Source organism: Numida meleagris, chromosome 4, assembly GCF_002078875.1.
Source record: "Numida meleagris isolate 19003 breed g44 Domestic line chromosome 4, NumMel1.0, whole genome shotgun sequence".
NCBI lineage: Eukaryota > Metazoa > Chordata > Aves > Galliformes > Numididae > Numida > Numida meleagris.
In genome coordinates, this window is record NC_034412.1 from 2,827,364 (window position 1) to 2,845,780 (window position 18,417).

At 39.9% G+C, this 18,417-nt stretch overlaps 1 long non-coding RNA gene across 1 annotated transcript; it reads right to left on the reverse strand.

The window, feature by feature from the left end:
• LOC110398235 lies at positions 7,628-17,945 on the reverse strand. Its single transcript, XR_002438275.1, has 3 exons — positions 17,904-17,945; positions 15,516-15,574; positions 7,628-9,273 (listed from the first exon to the last, which is right to left on the reverse strand). It is a non-coding gene; the product is annotated as an uncharacterized LOC110398235 (long non-coding RNA).

Sequence of the window (18,417 nt, forward strand, 5' to 3'; positions counted from 1 at the left end):
ACTGGTCATCTAATGAGTGGCAGTGGTTATCTGCTTCCTTAGAACAGAAAAGTACCTTTATCTCTCTACAAAAGTTTAAGAAAGTCTTCAGATACTCTGACAAAAGTTGCCAAATCCTTTAGTTTTTAGGAGGAGTAGAGAAAACTCTCTTGTGTTAGACTGGGAGGTTTGCGCTGGTAGCACTGTTCGTATCCTACCTTCCTGAAATTATGAAGGTAATAAAATGTTTCTTGAAATGAGAGTCCACAGAGCTGCACTTGGTATGGGCTTGAACATGAGGATTCACTAGAAACTGGGTGGTTTGCTTTAAATTCATTAACTGCTCCTGTTGACTGAATTGTTGATGCCTTTTTTTCTCCAGCAAGTAAATGGGGTGGGACTGATAGGCATAAAAGTGATTTTTGGGGGCAGTAATCTGGGATTTTCTTGTGGGCGAAGAAAAATATATGTAGAGTTTTGCCTATCAACAAAACAACAAAATTTCATGAAATTGTATCTTCAGGAATAATAAGCCTAAAGAAGGATAATAAAAAAAAAGTAAAGAGAATACTTTTGGTTTTTGGCAGTCTGTTGTGATAGCAGGTGGCTAGTCTTAAAGCTAATTCCTGAGTTTTTGCAGTGTAACAGTAAAGAGGAAAGGAGACGGCATCGTTACCCACAGAGTTTGAATTAAATTCAGATTTGTTTCAGCAGGGTATTAATGGGGTTCCTGTGAGAGAGAATCTCTGGCTTTGAATTTGTTCCTGGGCTGAAAATTATCTGGACAGGGGTTTGCTTCTTTGTGGTTTCTGTTGTTGCTTCTGCTGTTGTTTTTAAAGCTATGAGAATGTTCACAATTTGGATTTTTACTAATTTCTTATGTTCATTAAGCCATTTCCCTGTGAAATTATGCATAAGCTGTCTGTGTCTGGAAAGCCTTTTATGATAACTAAGTGAGGTTTGCTTTTTTCCTTACTTATGTGTGTGTGGTGTACATGCATACATTATAATTGCTCATTACTAAATGAAAAAATGCAGGTAGCGCTGCAGAGTTTTCCTTCTAGCAAAAATATTCTGAAAAATGCTTTGAAACACAGAACAGAGCAGTTCAGCTCAAGTCCTGATCAAGTCACCTGACAAAATGCCTTCTCCGAAAGATGTTAAGGAAAGAACTTTGAATTCAAATGGTGATCACAGAATCATTAAGGTTGGAAGAGACCACTAAGATCATCTAGTCCAACCATCAAATTCATCAGCTTCATCAGAAAAGAGGGCCATCGAATAGACATGCCATGACATTGAGCCTGTTACTGTTTTTTGCCTTTACATCTCCTTTTGATGAAAGGTTTAGATTTAATATATTTTCTCGTTTAGCGGGAAGACTACTTTAGCTGTATGCCTGTCTGACTTGATGAGCAAATAGTGTATGGCCACGCAAATTGAATGGCATTTGTTGTGGATTTCTAAGCCTCGTCACTACTCACAAGTACTTGAGGCAAATTGAAGTCAACAGCGCCTTTCAGCAGCTGGTTGGAGAGGCTGATCTTGTATATTCTTAGCTTTGTCCTTTAAGGTAAGAGTATTCAGTAACATAAGCCAATGTACTTCCAGTCCAGCCAATGAGCATCTATAATCATTATTATTTTTTTTTTCTCGCACTTTCCATTTTTCTAATCTGTGAAATTAGGGACTACCACGTGACTAGAATTTGTTTTATGGCATCATGGCCTGTGTTATTTGTGGTGGCACTGCGGACACATAACAGTGTTTCGAGATACCTGAAATGTATGGGTACATCTGCAGTATTTGATTTATCTCAAAAAGTCTTGAATCCTCGTGGAGTTATGTGTGAATCTCTTACACACATGGTACTCTGAACATAATATCACAATGAGTTTACGTTTAGAGATTTGAAAAATCAGTGAGCAGATGGTGGCTTATACATGCGACGAACTCATTTGCAGTGATTAAGACAAGTATAAAACTGGATTTTGAACATCTTAAAAATTGCACAGTTCTCCTAGCTGCTCTAAATTTCATGGAAAATAACAGTAACTTCAGTGATAATTCACATATTTGGCTGAAGGGAAACCCTTAACAATCCTGGTAGCTGTCTCACTTCTCACCTGATGTAAATATTTTGATCTCCCATGGTAGTAAACCCAAGAATTTACCAAACATATATTAGAAAGAATATTTTTACCTGACTGCAGATAGGCGTTAAAATGAATTATTATTTTTCATTTTGAATTTTATTTCCAGCTTTATGTGAAAAAGTAAGTCACAAAATGAGGATTCAAGCCCCACCTGTAATTTACAGAAGTTAAATATTTTTGTACGTATATAGATGAATATAGAAGATCTGGTACCATGAAGCAGTGGCTGAATTTTCAATATTTAACAAAGCTTGCCTTTTAGTTTCAGCATTGCTTTTCTAACTCTTTGGACTTTTGAATACATTGTGATTGATGTATTGTGAGCTTCGGTTGCTGGTACCCATCGTGATTAGCTTTAAGGATTGCTGTTTGGGTAGGATGGAGTCAGATGACACAAACTATCCTCAGCTGCTAAACGTCACCATCTTGGGTTTCTTCAAGGCATTACTAGCAGCAACCCTTTATGAAGTCCTCCATGTAACATGCAGACATTCTGGCAGCTCGTGTCCTTATATACAGTACAACAGATACTGTAAGGGCACCAGAACGTATCTGTACCAGTATTTAAAATTCTGACTCACGAATTTCAGCAATTGCATATTCACCTCAGATCTACTCCTGTATATGCATTGCGGCTTCTCTCTGAGCAAACAGTTCCAGTAGATATGATCAAGGGGAATGCTAAAATAATATTACGCAGTCAATACATATCTTAACTTGACCTTTTTTTTCAAATCCAGCCTCAAGTTAGGAAAGTAAATTACACCAATAGTCAAGCTGTGAGTCTGTGTTTTTATAAGTTGTTGTAAGTTTTTCAATAATCACCTTCTGCTCTAAACAAAGTAATTTCCTGTGACCCAAAACTCCCAGCTCAGCCCTCTGGTAGGGATCACTCCACTCCACAGCTGCCACGCTGCTGCCCAGCCTGGGAAGGGGTCATCCTGTGCCTGGGGCACCGGGAAGTAATTAGACCTTGCTAATGCAGCAAGCACTGGTTCATGGACACGTGCTCCAAAGCCATGCACTGTTAATTAAACCTAGCTTCAAAGTCCTCTCTGAACGCCCAGAGTTGTGGTCAGCAAGGATCGCCTCTTCGTTTTAATTGTGTAGCTGCAAAAACGCCATTCTACACATTCTACAGAACAGATTCTAGAAATCCAAGGGTTTTATTACGAATAAAACACTGAAAATATTAAAGTTAAGGTAACTTACAGAAATGCTGGTTGAAACGATGACCACGGTCATCTACTGCATGCCTTTGACCACGCCTTGAACCATCACTACGTCGGGTCAGCTGTACCCTTGTCTTTTTGAGCCCTGAAAACCACAAAGATGGAGATGAGACACAGAGCAGCATTTCCGCGTTAGCCACCCGCTGAAAATTAGAAACTGAAACAACAATGTCTGAATTGATTTCTGTTTCCACTTTCTGTTCAAGCTGACGTGTGGCCTTTGAGGGAACGTAGCGAAAGGGAAAAGAGAGGGGTTTTGCGTAAGTAAATTCATTAAATCTAGTCTCTGTAATTCTGAAGAAACAAACAGGTGATGAAATTGGTACCGGCGTGTCACTATATAAAATAATGGTAAAGTACACATATTTAGAGAGTAATACCTAATTTCAGCTGCTACCATCTTAGCAAAGGCAGAATGGAATTAATGTAACGATCATTTGGAATATGCTGTTCTGCATTTTGCTTATATAAATGCTGTCATCAGAGTGCTACACAACATTTACCTTATTCACAAATGCGAATGTTAATAGAATGCTTTTATTTGGAAAAAGATATTTGCATATGCTTTTTTTTTGAGAGAGAGAGAGATAAATTATTCTCTTTAATACACCAGAGAAATAAACTGACTTCCCACCAGCATCCATAGAAATGTAGTTCAAAAGTCCTTGTGATGTAGAGGGATATTAGCATTCCCGCAGAAAATAATAGGCTGTGATTTTTCCTTTTATTTAGAGCAGTTCTCTTTTTTTTTTTTCCCTTTGCTTTACCTGTAACTTTATTTATCGAATTTACAACTAATTTGGTTTTGAAGAAAGTGCAGCAAAAGGGTGAAAAATTGTTGGTATATTTTGCAACTCTTGCATCCAGGAGATATTTAGGCTTGCAAAGAAGATAACGCATTAAGCCAGGAAATGTTTGTTACATTTGGAACAATACCTTTGTAATGAAATGTATCTGTGCATGCTGCATGGGATTTTAGGCAATAATTTACACAGCCTAAAGTGTGTTCACCTATTTCCAGTTTATGAGTACAGATATACCGGGAACAAAGATATACCTTCTGAGAAGATAAGTGCTTTTTAGAGTTTTCAGAAGTCTCTGGGGTTTTAATTAGGGATTTTGATAGCCTTTGTATACTAGCTTCTAAAACCTTTTTACTTCAAAATAAAATTCGGGGATTTTTTTTGTCCTCCCTTGATCCACTTTAAGGCCAAAAATAAGGGTGCAAAGAATCTATTCCTAAATACTAATGAGCACATTTTTAAAACAAGGAAAAAACTTTGACTACCAAGACATTCTAGAGCATTTGTAATTAAAGGAATACGTGTGTGCTCCTGAACATAGGTGCTGGCTGGTAAGTGTGGTGTTGTAGGACATGCCATTCCATGCAAGTCTTCTGGTGTGAGCAACAGGTGTGTACGTATGCATCTGGATATCCTGCCATCTAAAATTTATCTCTTTTCTTGGTCTGGTGATGAAATCATGTTGGTGGTTGTTGAGGTAGTGGGCTTAAAATAATGAACGTGCATAAGGACGTTGGCATTTGAGCTATTACGGTTTAAATGAAGACACAGCTTGTTCCCTGAATGCTTGTAACAGCCTCCCGAGCCTCATCAATCACCCACGCCGAGTCTGAAAAATGAAGATCTTGTAAGAAGCTATGTAAATATATGAACAGTGTTTCACGGGGCAAATTCGTGGTCTCCTGCCCTTTCCTCCCAGTGCACATCAGCAGCAGCCTCTGCCCCAGGAGCTCTGACCTCCTGAGAGCATCCCAGGGCTGAGCCTCCATCAGCAGCCGTTCTGTGCCACCGGGCGCCTTGCAGTGCCCACTTCATAGAAGAGGGACCAAGAGCTTTTGACCAAGAGGTAGCAAATTTGGGGGTGTGCAGACAACCAGAGCTAGCCCCTCTTTTCCCATCCCCACCATGGTGCTGGGAGGCTCTGAGAGCAGTGTCATGGATCAGGTGAATTTAATTCTTCTGAGCTTGAAATGGACGTTCATTTAGGTACCTGGAGAGCTGAGAGCGATACGTTCAGTTAAGCAGTTTTATAAGGGTTGAAATTAAATGTCTCAGAATATCATTATCCGGCACTGAAAGCTTGTGCCAAGGCTGAGACTGGCTGCACTGGAATTGTGAGGGCTGAATTAGATCACATGCTAAGTGACAGGTGAGCTTAATAGGTTTTGACTGACACAAGCAGAGCTGGCATAAAGAGACTGCATTCCTCAGCCCTGTACTGAGCCTGATTACAGGCAAGATAATGTAAGTTCTTTCTCCTCAGATGAGAAATGGCTCTGCAAGGGCTCAGCTATTAAAACTGGCCCTGCTGTAGGCACTGAGCATTCATGGCAACGCGGTTACCCCAAAAGCAAAGAGTGGTCATCTTTCCAGTGCAATTACAAAGCTAGAAACATATCAACAAGCGTGCACTTCACACCATGAATTCTTTCTATTACAAAGGCGAATGGTCACCAGAAATAAAGAAAGAGAAAAGGGGAAAACCTGGCTGTGCTCCCAGCCAACTGTAAGTGCTGTTCTGCCCAGCGCTAACATGGACTCATACGGCGAGAGCAGCAGTGGGGGAAAGCAAGCAGATGAAGAACATAAGACAGAATAAAGCCAATGGTTGCTGCTTGAAAGACTCTTCTACCTGTGATAGTGCTAAGAGCCTGGCTTAGGCTGAAAATGTCAGAGAAACCAGCATTAAAATGTGAACAAGGCTTTCTGAATAGGATGTGGAAGGGGATACAACTGGGAGGAGTGGGTTTATTGGGCTCTGTGGCTCAGCAAGGACCGCACTCAGTGCCCAGTATCAGAGGGCTCATGGGCAACTCTGCCCGCAGGAGCTGAGATAGAGATTAGAAAGATGCAAAGTTCTTCTCTCTACAAATAATTTATGGTCTTTAGTGTTCATAGCTGTTTTGAAACGTTGTCTTCAGCCGAAGTTTAGGTGATAGCTCTGTCAAAAGCGTTCTCAATCAGCAAAACATTAATAAATACTTCATGGCAAAAATCATAACACATACATTATAAATATGACTTATCCTTGGAAAAGAACATAATTCAAAGTAATTGTTGACAATCTAATACAGAAAGGCTTTTTTTTCCACACTTCTCTGCATCATCCCCAAGACTTGAGAAGTTTGACTCAGTGCATGATGCAATAGGAAACAGATGGCAGATTTAACAGATTTCAGGTTTAGGTTATGCTGGGTGAAACCCTGTAAGAAATTTCATTTTTTAAAATATTAGCGGCCTCATTTTAGGAACTGATGGCAAAGGATTTTTTTTTCTGATAAATGTTTAACACTCTATTTAATCAAAGTGCTGGAATACGGGAGATTCGTGGTTTCCTTCCCTTTTGTTTAGTTTTCGTCTTTTGAATTAAAAGTAGATTTATTCAAGAATTTTAAAGGATTGGGTCTCACAGGACAAGCCTACAGTGAAAAACAGGTAGTAGGAAAATAAGGTGCTAAAATTACATAGCACGTTAGAGTTAGACTCAAAGCTCAAACAGACTCAGATATTCTTCCTCCAAAAAGACCTTTATACCAAAATACTTGTAATTAATTTGTAACTGAATATTTGTAACAGCCTTGAAACGAGAATAGAGCCATAGGTGGTATCTTCAGCCACAGATACGTGCCAGAAATCGTTATGATTACTAAAAGAAATCATGCTATCTTGTATTTTTATCCCTTATATTTGACTGAGTTATAAACCAGGAGAGAGCTACAGATTTCTTGGTTAGTGCTCATTGCAACCCTGAAAGCCATTTAAGAATCTCATCCTAAATCTTCATGCAGTTAAGATCTCATTTGACTTCAGTATGCATTGAGCTTCACAGTTGCCAGCATCACCTGCTGGGTTCGGCAAAGAGTACCAACTTAAACGAACCAAAAAGGAATATATTTTGTAATGTTGTCATGGAAATTCAATCTTCTGCCATCACAGAACCCCAGAAAGCACTACACAGAGAGCTAATGCTGATAACAGAATCTTTATATCTTGTTTTTTATATGAAGTGTCATTTCTTTGAGACCTGTGTACCAGCATCCACATAGAAAAGAAAGAATAAAAAAAGTAACAAGAGTTACCTTTGTGGATGCTGAAGTCTTCATAGTAGAATATCTGTAATGATGGAAAGAGGTACTGATGTGACCTCAACTTCCCACTGAGCGTTCTCCTCTGGCAGAAGCTGTGGTTTTTGCAGACAGATGACTTTGCAGGAATAGGCCGTACACTGACTTTAGGAAAAAAGTGAATATATTCGCATGTGAATATCATGATTTTTCTCATAATTCCTGTTTTATTTTATTGAGGGGATGACATTGCTTTGTGGGAAGGGCTTTATACATGATGTTGTTTATGCTGAGATGGTAATACAAATGAGAAGGGGGAATGCCCAGAAATTCAAGGTGGGCTCCAGATCAACTGGGATCCAGCTGCTGGGGTGCTTTGTCTGCACTGACTGTATGAGATGGCAAGCCTGGGAAGCAGGCATCAATACATTTCTGCTTTTCCATTTTGTTCCCAACCTAAACTTGCTAATCTTGGCAGCAGTTCAGAATTAGGAGTTTCTCTGGTGACCCAGAACCCTTGCAGTTCTGCATCTGTTTTCCAGCTCCTTCCCAACAGCTCCTTCCAATCTGCCATGCTGGTGCCCACCTGGCTTACACAGAGGTCCGTTCGTCTGCTCGGAAGAGGCTTTAATTGAGGAGCTTCTAAAATCACATTGTTTGATGAAGTTAAGGGTTTCAGTCTGGCTTTGGGCACATTTCTATCAACTGGTAAGCATGAGCCGCAGTTCTTCTCATTGAATGACAGGCAGCATTACAGCAGTCAGTCAAGCAGCTGTTTGAAGATGCCTCAGATGATTTGTCTATGCTGCGATGATTCATAGCTCCCTTCTTATTTCATAATAAGAAGAAAACAGACAGGATTCTGTCTTCTGCTGCAGCCCTCACTACGCTGGATTGCCTACCTGTATCCGTGACCTCTTTTATCCTATTTTTAAAATTTCAGCAGAAAAATAAATCTGAAGTATCACAGGAACTTCATTGTGAAATACAGACCTCTTGCCTGATTCTGGCAGTCGGCTCTTTGCTGCCAGCAGGCTGTTTTGAATACCTGGCCTGTCTGGAGGAAGCTTCTGGCATCTTAAAGCAAGCGTGGTGCAGAACTGCAAAGAGCTTGGTTTATCCAAACTTCTGTGTTTGAACTGTTCTTCCGCAGTATGTCTCTGCTTTGTGTTCCGTGGCACGGCGTGCCCCATTCTTTGGAATAGTGTCCTGACTGTGATCACATAGCTGAGTGCGCTAATGGCACTCCTAGTCCAGAGCGAAGCATTACTTCTCTCAAAATACTGGAACAAACATAACAAAATGGAGATGGATGTGGGGCTTTCCATGCAATTTCACACTTGAGGTTCTGACTTGTGAACGCTACTGATTTAACCAGAGAGTTACATGTTCTGTAGAAATCCTAGGGTTTAATTGTAAGAGGCGGTGTTTGTGCACAACTCTAACCGAAAGCATACCCGTTCTGAAAATTGTCCTATAAACGATTTGTCAGGTCCTACACAGGCGTATAAAATGAACTTACATGGAAACAAAAGACTGGTGGTATCTATGCTTTGTGCAGTCCAAAAAACCACAGGTGTGGAGCAATAGGTAGTTAAAACCGTTAGATCATTTTGTGCAACATCAAAGGGAACGTTAGAAGACATAAAATAAGAATTCCACTGAGTTGTAGGTAACTCTCTGGAAAACACCGACCAATTAAGGTAGGTCTATAAGGATCTTGTATGCGAATCTCCACGGTCACAGGGTCCATACAGAAGGGCTAGGTGCATCTCAGTCAATTGGGAATTCTGCACACCTTCAATATCAAGTTGGGTTTCTCAGAAAAGATAAAAAAAAAGCTCTTACCATCTAAACCAGCACCCGTGACTTACTTTCCAGATTCAAATTAACTCGTGATATTTGGAAAATACTGTCTGGATTAGAGTATTTTCAGTTTTAAAGAAGCAGTAAAACATCACAATTAATTTTAGTAACTATTTTTATAATACCTCTAATTTTAGCTACATCTTTATATGCCGGTGTCCAAGAACTGAATCTTATCTCTATCTGCTGGCCTGAATAATACATTTTCAACCTTGTTCACCATGTAGTTTCTGGTAGGCTTTTAAGTTTGTTTTGATTTGCACTGCAAGGAACTCTGAGACTCAAATATGGAATTTCTGAAGAATCAATCTAAGAACTGATCTTATTTGATGTCTTCTGTAGTCCTCTGGAGGAAAATGGAAGTATGCTAATGAAACTGGCTGAGAAAATGGGATACACTGTAAAAAGAAGAGGGCGGCAATATCACAGAGAAATTTGCGGATGACATTTGACAAATAAATAGTAGATGCTGTTTATAACCTAAGAGCATGAAATGTGGTGTTATGCATTGGAGAATGAACTATTTGAAAACGAACAAATTGGCAAACTTTATCAGGTGAAAATGATTGATAAATACATAGAGGCATCACTCAAACGGGACCAGGTGACGAAGATAAACTATAGGGACCTCAGGAATGGAAAGGGAGACGGGAAAGAGCAAATTAATATGGGCAAATTTTGTGATTAATTACTGAATAAATTACCAGCTGATCACAATAACCGTGCTGTGTGCTGTCTTTTTGTACTCCCTTGCACGGTGTGGTGTGCAGGTTGAAGGTACCTGTGGGGTGCTGATGACCACACTGCACCTCTGGGTGGTTGTCCCCATTATGACTATGCACAGTTATGGCCTTGGCAGGTAATCAAGCTGGTTGCATTATTTGCCACGTGAATTTCCAGCTTTTCTTTTTTAAATTAATCCCAAATAAAGCTTTCTTATGTTGTCACCTTTTATGAATAAGCTATTACGTTACACAGAGTTACCTTGTTAGTTGGGTAATGATCTAGTCTTCATAAACTTGAGTTTGATTGGTATTAATTATACTTTCTTAGTTCTGTGCTTGATGAGCTTTGCATCACTCATTGCCTTATTTGACCTGGAGTCTCTATCAGGCTGATAATTGTATAATTACATTGCCATTCTGTTTATCCCCTGTAAATGTTGACAAAATACTACGCTTCTTCCACTAATCCAGTTTTTGAATAGGAATTAGAAATCAATGATAATAAATATATTACTTTAGAATGATAAAATCCTTAGAGTTGGAAGGGACTTTTCCGAAGGCCATCTAGTCCAACTCCCTTGCAGTGAACACTGACACCACAGCTAGATCAGGTTGCTGAGGGCCTGATCCAGCCTCACCTTGAAACTCTTCAGGAACAAGGCATCAACCACATCCCTTGATAGCCTGTTCCAGTACCTCACCTCCTGCACTGTTGAAGATCTTTTTTTGTTTTGTTCTTTAAATGCTACCAAATAGTACCAAGCCACGTCTTGGAAACCTCTCTTTTCAGTCTAATACATCCTCACAAGTCCAATTCCAGACACTCGCAGAGCCACAGGTACTGCAGTTCGATTTGGTGGTGACTCCCAGATGCGAATCCCGCTCTCATTTGCTTTGTTCCATTTCTGTCCTTGTTCATTTTTACAAAGCAAAGGAAGGGAAGGCAACACGACACAACCACGGCTCGTAGCCACCGCCATTACACAAAGAAGAGCTAAGATGCTGAGGAAAAGAACCTCTCAGTAATTTTTCAGACTCCTCTGTTCATTAGTCACAGTTTTGACAAGCAGCTAACTCTAAGATTCACTCCATCTCCATGCTAGAAATGACAAATCACTCAAAGTTTAGGCAACAAGTTGATCAAAGGCTCAGCAGCGATAATGCTACACTTAGTAGTGATAATGACCACAGACACTTACCAAAATGGCTTTGTCAGCTCTGCTTTGCTCACGTATTTAAGCCACCTAACAGGTAGGCAGGCAGATAACCTGGCAGACAAACAAAATGCCTCAAACATGACCGTCGTAGACATCAAAATCTGAACTCCTCACATCTTCCCATATACACGTTGTTTTCTTCCCCTATTTGTTATGCATGGCGCTTTCTGATTTCCTACCCCCTTCTTTGCAGTATTGCACTCACTCAGTATGGATGACTTTGAAACTTTAAAAAAAGCAAACTTTATAGCCTTTCCAAGTGTTTATAACTTTTTTTTAAATGCATGTACAGAGCCAAATTTTGGCTGCGTAAGTTCTTCAGTCCCAAAGTCACTTGAGTGAGTACCCATATTTAGGAGATAACGGCCTTCAAAGTGCGTTTGATATCCCTTGGCAATCTTTTATGAGGATACTTTTTGCTTGTTTTTTTTTCCATTGCTTATGTCATGCAGTAGAGGAGAGAGCAGCGGCATAAAAAGAGAAGGCAATGTGTAGTAAAATGGAGAGAGCTATTAAGTGATTCTCTTCAAATAGAAAAGTTTACCTTGGAAAATTCGCATACTAATCATGGCTCAGGGACACACTGTTTTATTAAAATGGAAACATGCTGCTGTAGAGCACAAGCTAAATAAAGAAATGATCTTGTGCTCCAGTGACCGGCTATTACAATATGTAAATACATGATTCCGTATGAGCAAACTGTTATTAGCAAAAATTTGTGTAGGTATTTTAGTATAATGATGTAGGAAGACTGAAAGGAAACTAAGAGTCTCTTACCTAATAAAGAATCTCGTTTTTATAAGATCCCGCTAGCAACAGATTAGACATACTCATATCACGTAGATATACTCATATCACTGTCAGTACCAGTACGGGTTGCCTTTCCCATCCACAGCACAACTTTCCCTACAAATAACCCTCAGCAATCACATTGAAATTTGGAGTTTGTGTCCTAGCAGAAGTTCTGACATTTCAGTAGTTATTTTTGATCTGGAAATGTAAAAGAAGAAATGCTTCCTTGCAGTTCCAAGCTCAAGAGCGTACTGGATGTTTCCAGAATAACATTTCCTAGCATTGTTTTGTTGATCACCTTTAGAGGCAGTTCATTCTCCTATTTTATTGTTGGTTGGAAAGCGCAGGACAGACGCACTCAATCTTGCTCAATACACAGAGGACTCTCCCTCCCTTCTCACTGTGTTTGCAATTGCCTCGACTCAGAATCCTCCCACACTGTGACCTCAGCTGACCAAGAGAGCTGTAATAATAGCTTTCTTCTGTAAGTGAGCATTCATTTTTCAGGATAATCATGACGATTAAAGCCTACCTGTGTTTGCGCATGAAATAAAAAATAGGCAGTGTTAGAGAAATGTGAAGAATGTCAGCATCAAAGCTACAACAAGCCAGAAAAATAGAATTACAGGTTCCCAGTCCTGCGTTTCTATCATTGCCCCACGGTGATGCAGCATCAGTTACAGCACTGGGCTTATGGACTTCTGTACTTAAGTTTTTAAAACAGCTTTGGATTTTTCAAATGAAATGTCTATTTTTACCACTTAACCTTTTAAATATTCCGTGTATCTCTAATGCCATATTCAATAATTCCACCCTTAGAATAAATTGGTAATATAGTAAAGTGTCTGGGAGGTATGAATTCATGCAACAGCACAACTCACTGCTAACTTACTGTTGTTGAAGCTTTTGTGTGCAGAGGCATAAATATAACCTTGCAACTCTTATGCACTGGGAGCAAATAATAAAATTCTGTTTTCAATGTAATATATACACTCTGTTATTTTTCTAACTTCGCAAAGTGCCAAAAATTCAGTTCATAGTTTTAATTTCTGATGTTTATACAGACATCATGCTAGCAGCCCTCCGTTCCACACATGTTATATACCTGAGGAGGGGGAGAGGCTGAAATACAGCCACACCATCATGTCATGTTTTAGACTTTTGCACTTGGACATGAACTCTGCTTAAAAGCATCCTGTTTGTCCACATACTGGAAGGTGAAAGTTCGTTAACCCTATTACAAACTAGGTTGTAATGCCTTGGAAGTCTAGTCAGGGATTTCTTTTTGTGCCACAGATTCATTATTTCAGGATCTTTTTCAGAACTGAGCAATGCAATAGTAAATCAGCATTTCGGCAGGCAATTCTTGATGCTGTTTGCTGCACTTGCTGTTTTATCACACAAATCAAAGAGGTAGCATTGAAACGCCAAATGACAGCTCACTCATTCATCTAAATACTAATATACTGAACAAAGAGAAGAAACCAAAGGGAAAATAAGGATGAATCGGACTGAAATAGCGGAGCTCCATAATGGTCAGTCTGGTTACATATGTACTGAGCAAATACACACCCAAGTTAGCAGCTCTAAGTGTAAGAGTAGCCTTCTCATCCCATGACTGTTATGGGAAATCAGACAGCACACAATACCCTTCTTCTCTTTATGGAGATGTTAATCTAAATGTTTCTGCTTTTTACCTCCAGAATGCTATTCTTCAATGATTGAATGCATACTCTATGAATAAAATCTAGTGTATTTCCAGTCAATACAAAGAGATGGAACTGAAGCGTTCAGGCCAAAAGTTGCTAATCCCAAAATGCACTGGTTACCATTTATGCACCGAAACCGAGTATCTTTTGCATTACTTAGAAGTTCTGTAGGAAACTAGAATTACACTTCAGTGCTGGTCAGAACCATTCCAGCATAAGCAGCTTGTCACAGAAACCTACAGCAGCCCAAACCAGAAATGAGTCTTCCACCACCTGGAAGCACAGGCTGTCGTTTGCAATCAGGCTCTGCAGCTGCAGCAAATTCCTTTCCAGTCACTGCCATTGCAGAAGACACAGGCAACTTTACAAAACACTTTCTGAAAACACAGTGATCAAGTAGGCTGCCAAGCCAAGGGGCCTGGTAAGGATGGGATTCAGTGGCTGTAGACGCTTTGAGATTTTAGGTGGATCAACTTTTAAACCTTTGGTTGAGAAAGCCTTCGAATCAGAGCCCCACATTTGCGTAGTGCGTGGCTTAACCCCTAGGTTAAAATATAAGATAAAGGACAGATGACACACCTAACATCACAGATTCCATCTATTTTTAAACCCCTTCACTGACAAAACTCATAACATATTTCAGTCCTTACACTTCAATTCTTAACTTTCTAGGTGCAGAACAGGGTTTAATTTGATTGAACAGCACTTGTGAGCATCGTTATCTCGGTAATGAACTAGGCTTCTTCTTGACAAAGACAGGTTGGAACTGCAAGCAGCCAAGCATTCCTGAAGTGTATATACGTAATTTCTATTTGAAATGTTCTTCTCAGTCCTACCATTCTCTCTCCTAAGGTGTGGTGGACCCAAATCTGCCTTCAATTCTGCTATTGCCTTAGCAGATTTCTCTTCCCATTCTCACTATCACCATTATGCTTTTTCTTTTGAGAAGATTCCACATCATCCTTTCTTACTGCTATTTTGCAGTGCTTCCGTGTTCACATTAGCATCTTTCAGGTAAATTCACTTTCTGAATAGTAGCTTCCCTTAACATCTCAGGGCAGACATCCCTACATGCAGGTGAAAGAGTTTATCATCCAAATAAACATGAAAGGGTGTGTTTAATCACACTTAAATAATACCTTTTCCAAAACCAACCAATTTAAGGTACTCTGTGAAAATACAAGTTGCTAATGGACAGCACTTCTGAATTGTCCTCTCAGTCTCCTGGGTTCTTGGCCAAGTCCAATCTCCTTAATTATTGGTTGCAGCTTATTCTGACTATGCTGCCTTTAAAGAGGAAGAAGAAACTGAGACTTCCACTAAACATTCATAGTGACTAATTACAGACTAAGGAGCAGCAAAATTCAGTTGTGGAAAAGTAACACACTGGATTTTGCAGTGATATATATATTTTTTTCCCTGTGGTACACACATAGTGCTGTGAAATCACTATGAAATTGCCAATATTGTTCTTCAGTGCGGTACCCAGAAATTTGTTTAATACAATCTCTGCAGGTAATTTACGCTGGAGAACAAGGAGGTGGTACAACACGATAAACGAGATTTCAGTAGGAAGCTGTTTCCTATTCCAGGCCACCGTTGTGCTCCCATTGGTTAGCACGGCAGCAGCTCGCGCTAAAGCTGGGGTTTGAGTCAGGTAATTTCCATTTAAATACAGGTAAACTATTTCTTATAAATTAGTAAATGTGAACTGACAGTGGGAAAGGAAAAGGCAGTCTTACTAATACTTACGTGTGTTATACTTGAAGCTGGCTGAGAAATTAAGGAAATCTGGAATGGCTTATCTCTCTCTAGAAAGAAAATTAGCTTTTTAAGTGTATTGTCAGCACGTGTTACCTCCCCACTTACTGTAATGTCTCGCAGCAGTTGCATCTGCATTACGTTCATTGAGATGTTTTGATGGTACAATCTGTAGGCCTGCACTAGAAAGGTTATTTTATCTCCTATAATCAAATATGAAGCAATTTTAACAGACTAACACTTGGCTTTCAATGTAAATAACACAATATTTGGCCCAGAATTTCCATTCTCTTGCACCAGTCCTGTTGAAGTCAAAAGAATTGCACTAGAACAAAACCAAAATGGGGAAGCAAGCCCACGAGGATGTCCAGGGTTTTGTGGAGTGTGTGCACGCTGTGCATAGTCTTCGTCTCACAATCCTTCCCACATGCTGTGGGGGTTTGCAGGTACCATGTTTATCACTGGGGTTATTATTAAAAAGATATTTTATTCTGGGAATGAGCGTGAGACAAGAACTCTGCAAAGAATACTGAGGAGAATAACATGGCTTCAGATACATGGTAAGGAAATCAGTCAACAAGCTGCGCTAATTGCATCACTAGGAAAGGATACAGGTTGTATTTTTGGAACAGCACGGTTTAAATTCCTCCTGTGCATTCATAACGAGGAAATGAGAATAAGTAGAGCCTTTCCTCCTTTATTCATGCACAGAGATATTCCCTTGGTGGCAGGAGGTGGGTAAGGATGACTGCAAGACCATCAGTGTACATTTCCCACTTATGGAGGAGTATTTCATCCCAGTGCAAGCTTTCTGAGACTATCCATGGAGCAGCACCTCTATATTGTGACAATGGATTGTGATGCTTCTCCCCAGTCTAGAAGTCATGACACTGGGGATTTTGGTGGGATCTTATTCTAGGTTAGCCCTGCAGTTCTGACCTGGAGCATTTTGGAATCGTGTGGTTAAAATGCTTTACTATCTTGCTCAGCATCTTTGCGCCTGCTGTAATCTATAGCCCGTGAAAGCGATGATTTACAAACATTCCCTTGCAAATATTGCTTTTTTATTTTGTCAACACAGGCAAGTACTGTGGCAGTTAAACACTGCTTTTATACAGTTTCTGGAAGATTTGTGTTTATGAAGAAATGGATCCATTTACAGGTTTTGCCTTTAGTGCAGTCCTGGAAGTTTAAACACTTTTGCCTTACTCCTTTTTTTTCTCCCCGTTGTCTTCTCTTTCGCTTCCCTCTTCCTCATCAACAGTGAAATTTAACTTAATTTGTGGAGCTCAGAGAATTCTGAGTGAGAAAATAGAAGGAAGAGTACTTTACTATTTCTGCTTTCTTGTGTGTTCTTCCTTAGAAAAAAAACATCCACTAATAAACCAGTTCTGCTAGAACACCATTCTTCATCGGGCAACTTCAGAGAAAGAGAGAGAAAGTCAAAGTCATCTCCTTGGGTTTCAGAAGATGGGAAAATAAGAATTTTTTTCTGTAACTTCATCAATACTGACAATTTTCTCTTAAAGCCTAAAGAGATGCTGTAGGTTAGAAAGCAGTTGATGTTTACTGGAGGCTCCTATCAGCTCCTCTTTCTAGGGAGAGATACTTTGTCCTTCTGTGTAGCTAGAGAGGAATAGCCTTTCAATAGTATTTTTCTCTAATTAGAGAAAGATTTAATCTTATTAATTATTAAATAGCCTGTAAAACATAGCTAATCATAAATATGTATGCAAACCAACTCTGTGTTTATTTTGGCTTGTATGTAATTACTGCTTTTTCAGTTTTCAAGTCTTGATGACTAGCACGCCAATGAAATGTGTGTTATCCATGTACCTGGTAGTTTCAATACACTTCAGAAGATATTTGTAGCCATTAAGGTAATTTACATCTGTTAGCTTGTAGCACTTCCAGATGCAACAACAAAACCATATAATTTACAAGCACTAGACTAGTTGGAAAAAAAAAAGTCATCAAACGTGTATGACATTGTGACAATTTTCTGAAGAGATTTTAATTTCCCATATTTTCCCTGAAAGCTAAGAGAAAGGTGTTAGGAGCTTTTATTTCAGTCTAATGATTCATAATTGGCTTGGCAGGAAAATGACATTTTTAACTTCAGATTTGCATTGCACGTCAGAACTGATTGCTTAGTCATTACAGAACTCTGTTATCAAAATTCTGCAAAGGGAATGGTATTTTTAATTTGGCATTTAGTACCCAGTTCCAGCACCGGAAGGAGGGGAAGGAATGACTACCTGTAACGTGATAGAAAGCATAACAAGATAGCCAAGCAGCAAGGTCTTCAGCTACAATGAGTGAGGATCTGCTTAGATGTGATAGCAGTGAGCACAGAAACAAGAAAAAGAAGCTGCTTACCTTTAGAAGACTCATAAAGCCACCAGGTATGCAGGGATCTCCAGGTGAGATGCCCTCACCTCCACTGCCAACCCTTAAATGAGATCTGGAAGGGGTGGATCCTGCCTCCAACCCTTCCAGTCATCCAGGTGCATTGCATTGTGTGCACCTGAGCTCCCCTGGCTTGGCCCTGCCTTCCTACCAGGTGCTCAATCGCTGCTTCAAGCCGTGACTTAGCATTCCCACTACACCACCCCACTGCAGTTCACGGAATCATAGAATCAATAAGGTTGGAAAAGACCACAAAGAACGTCCAACCCAACCCCAACCCATCCCCCCATGCCCGCTGCCCATATCCATCAGTGCCTCATCTCCATGGTTCTGGAGCACCTCTATGGACAGTGACTACTCCGCTCCTTGGGCAGCCTGTGCCATTGCCTGACCGCTCTTTCAGAGAAGAAATGTTTCCTAATATTGCGTGGGGTTGGCCTGGGAGCAGGGCTGCAAAGAGGCTGTTTGTTGGGCTTTTTGTTGC